This window comes from Xiphophorus maculatus, chromosome 1 (assembly GCF_002775205.1).
Source record: "Xiphophorus maculatus strain JP 163 A chromosome 1, X_maculatus-5.0-male, whole genome shotgun sequence".
Classification (NCBI taxonomy): Eukaryota; Metazoa; Chordata; class Actinopteri; order Cyprinodontiformes; family Poeciliidae; genus Xiphophorus; species Xiphophorus maculatus.
The window spans coordinates 23,453,760-23,458,034 of record NC_036443.1 but is presented as its reverse complement, the minus strand read 5'-3'; positions in this window follow the sequence as shown (position 1 = coordinate 23,458,034).

Sequence of the window (4,275 nt, the reverse complement as noted above, 5' to 3'; positions counted from 1 at the left end):
AGCCCCGCTCCCCTCTCCCTCCCTCTTTCCCTCCCTCTCTCCCCATCTCTCTGCCTCCTCCCTTCGCCGCTCCCTCTCTCAGCGCCTCTCATCCAGCAGCTGCCGGCCGGCCTGGTTCACACTGCATCCCCATGTTAATGAAGCTTGATGGCCTGAAGGCGGTGTCTCTGCTGCGTCCCTTACTATCACATGAGATCCATTCGGTCCATGCGTGTCCAGTTAGGACCTTCCATGTTTGATAAAAAAAAGAGAGAATCTCTCTCTCTTTTTTTTCTTGTTTCATATTTATTCTGATCTATTTTGAATGATTTTTAATTTTTTTATGAAAGTCTTGTTTTGCAAGGTCTTCGGTTCATAACTGATGTCTTCCGTATCACTTTTGCACTCCTTTTTTGTGTTACCATAGCAACAACTTTTCCTCCTCTCCTGTTAGGATTTACTAAAAAATTAGCAAATATTTACACTTGCCTGCAGCCCTACAATTCTTTAGAGTATTAATATTCAAAGCAGCTTGCATGAGTATTTCCTTACATGTAATCACAACCCAAAATTAAATAAATATTTTATATTTTAGACCACCATTAAGTTGTGCATACTGGCTTGTGGCAAAGTGCAAACTATTGCTTTCTTTTAACAATAGGTTTCTTATTGTGCAATAAAGGTCTGAAATGTGGAGAGCAATAATACTGCAGAGCTAAAAAGAATCATTTGATTCATGTTCCTGAACTCTTAGGGTTATTTTTAGATACTTGTTTGAATCACCTTACAGCTCTGCGTGTAGAACATGACCTCACAGAAATATGGGTCAAACACACTGTGTGTAAAAGCTCATTTACATGTGTTCTAAATGCAGCACAAATAAAGGCAAAAAAAAAAAAAACATAAAAAACTTAGCTACTGCTTTTCAGTGGCTGAATGCAGAGACTCTATGCTGAACACACAAAAGAGGAAAAGCTGCTCGGTGCCTTTTTATTGTATTATAAAGCCAGATGCACTGCAGTTTTACCACTTTACACACCAGTTAAAATCCCTGACTTGATAAGAGCTCAGTGCTGCTGAACCTGATCACTGGTGTGTGTTTCACCTGTGAGATATATTCCTGTCCAGGAGTGACGACAGTGCTGAAATATTTATTGATCCCAACAGGCTTGCTCAGCTGGTAGTTTTTACAAAAGAGAAAGATACCACAATCTTAGAAAAGTTTGAAAAATAAATGTATTTCTCCTTCTTTATTATATGCTAAGATGATTTTACAGTTTGCTTAATAAAAACAGACCAATCAAGAGCTGCATATATGCAAAGCTGTGGAGTGTCAGCAGTGGCAGGCTTGCCCTATTTGCCCCCCACCCACAACACTCTTGGATTTCTGACATCATTCATAAATGAGTATCTCATTAAGATCCCCCAAAACCATCTGTTCAATGAAACAGAAAATCCTTACAGAAAAAAGGATCACATAAACAAAAGAGGAGGTTTCCTCATTACTGCTATCACATTCATTAGGAATTTAGTGATTTCTTTACTGAAAAAATGTATTTTGAATTATACCGCCTGGTGTACCTCAAAAACACAAAGAAAGCTTCCTAAATATTCTTCTTTGTATGTTATGATTTGAATTGAATTGTGAAAAAGTTGAAAATTTTACAGTTTACCCAAGTGCATAAAAAAGCAAACCAAGAAGAAGATAACAACCAGAAGGCATGCAGATGTAACATAAATTTTTATTACAAAAATCTAATCTTTATCTTTGCGGAGCAAGACAAAACCAAAAGCCCTCAGCTAAACACAGCAGCAACAAAGAGTGATATGGAGATAACATGCTCACATCTCTATGGCATGGGGTTAACAAGGTAACTTGAGATGTGCATTTGCATTTGTTTCATGCTCAGTCTGGTGTTTATGCAGCTACCGTCTCATTGTAAACAGCCAAATCCTGGTGCCAAATGCCTTATCTAAAATCTATATCAACAGATCTATGCTAAATGGAGTTGGAATGAATTTCATCTGTGTCACATTTTGGTTACTAACATACATTATGGCCAAGAGTATTTCTGATCTAAACATCTCTTTAACTACAAAATGGCTGAAATAGCCTCTACAAGTGCCAAGTGCCGGACCAATAGATTTAAGAACTCTTTTGTCCCCATGCCTTCAGACTGTACAATTCCTCATTGGGGGCGGGGAGGTGACACAGGACAGAGGGTGGAAGGAGTAGTGACCCCTTGTATTTTTCTCCATACTTATCAGGTCAAACCACATAGTGCAATACGATATCACTGGTCAATCTATCCGCCAAATTCTTATTTTTTTTTTTTTGTGTTGTATTTATATTTACTTATATTCTTATATTCTATATTCTTATTCCTTGTTTCTTGCATAATTTAAGGTTTTTCTTGCATAATTTAAGGTTTTGGTTACTCACATTTGGTGTGTACCTTAGTATTTAATTTGTATTTTGTATTCTTTTGCACTTTTGCTTACTGTGTGTTATCTTTGTTTTTTGCCTGGGAGCTGCTGGTAACTTCAATTTCCTGAGGGAGTCTTCCCAAAGGATCAATAAAGTACAAGTCTAAGTCTAAGTCTACACACGATTGTGTATTTTATGCTTAAACAATGCAAGAAAACACAATGTCATAAAGCAACAACAATTGCTTTGCTGCCCTTACGTCAGCATGTGAGATGCTTAAAACTCAAAGTGAAACTGAAATGTAATTTCCCAGATGCTCAGATGTTCCTACAGGACATGTCCTGTCCTTATATGAAAAAAAACCCTCACTCTTTTCATGCTTTGATGCACCTTTTTATGCACTGGCATACAAGCTAAGAAACATCATGGTAGCAAGTTTAACTTAAAATCTTTTAAATAAGTTTCAAAATGCATTCACACATTTTCATCTTTTCATATTTTCAAAAGACTTTTCTTAACAGTGGCTTCTTGGTGGTGAATTGTGTTAGATGTTGGATTTACACTTTGTTTTACTTTACACAAATGTGACACATATATTTACTATTGTTCTGGAGAACTAAAATAAACATAGCAGTCTTTCTGGATTCTATTTGGAGTCCGGTGCCAGAGAAATATGCTGCTGTAAATAACTGTAGTCCACTGATCACTGGTTGGTGTCCATGCAAAAGTTATAGCCAATTGTTTGTGCACAGAGCAAAACCATTTCTCTTTTCATATCATCCTATATCATCACTGTTAGCTGACTCTGTTTGCTCTGGCTGTCAGTGCCTACAATAGTTATCTGTGCACCATTGTGTAAACAATATTGTGGTTGGCTCTGCAATTATGCTCCTGTTTCCAGCTATGTTGAGGTCAGTGTAGTGGTGCACATTATTAGTGTGCAGCTAGCGAGTATGTTGTTTTGAACCAGATTACTAAAATATTACTGTTATATTTTAGTAAATGAAAGCAGTTAAGTGTATTATTTTACATCAGAATAAAAGTAGTGTCTTGTATTTATTTACTAAAGGTAATTAATTGCTGTGCATATTAGGACAAAAATATAAAAGAAAGAATTGGATTGTCAGGGGCAAAAGTCTACTTTCATATTTGATAAAATTTTTGTGTTACTGTGTCCTTGTGTCATTTTAACAATTGAATAAAGCAGGATGGAATTATCCTTTATTTGACCATTGGTTGATAAATGCATCATTAGCCAATAAACTAATAATAATTTGGCTTCATATGGCAATCATTTTTGATTTCATAATTATTTTTTTGACTTCACATGCTACCTTCCACAGCTATTGTCAAAGGATGTGTAAAAAGCCTTATAATGAATTAATCTCTCATTGCAGCAATATAATCTCACTAAAACATTTAGAAGAGTTTAACATTTAATTTGGGAACATTTACTCAGAGGGTCAAACCATCTAAAGCTGTATTGCTAGTAATATTGGTAACACAACTTCTTGCATCGCAAATAACATCCATAAAAGAAAAGCAAGTGAAGGGTTTTCATCATTTATATTTAACTTGGTTGATCAGAGTTTCCAGGAACTTTAGCCCCGTGAATCTTCCCACCATGGACAGTGAAGAAAGTTCTCTTCCCCTCTGTCAGAGAAGAGACACATCTGGAGGTCGCCAATATGTGGAAAAAGTTATTGATGCTAATGTTTAAATATTGTTGAAGGTTTATGATGCTGTTGGTTAATGTTCTTAATGAGGCCCCCAGAACCTTGTTGGGTTGGAGTGCATGGCATCATCATTTCTAGAAGATTTTCAAATGATGCAAGGAAACTAAAAATGGATAATCACCGTGTCTGTCA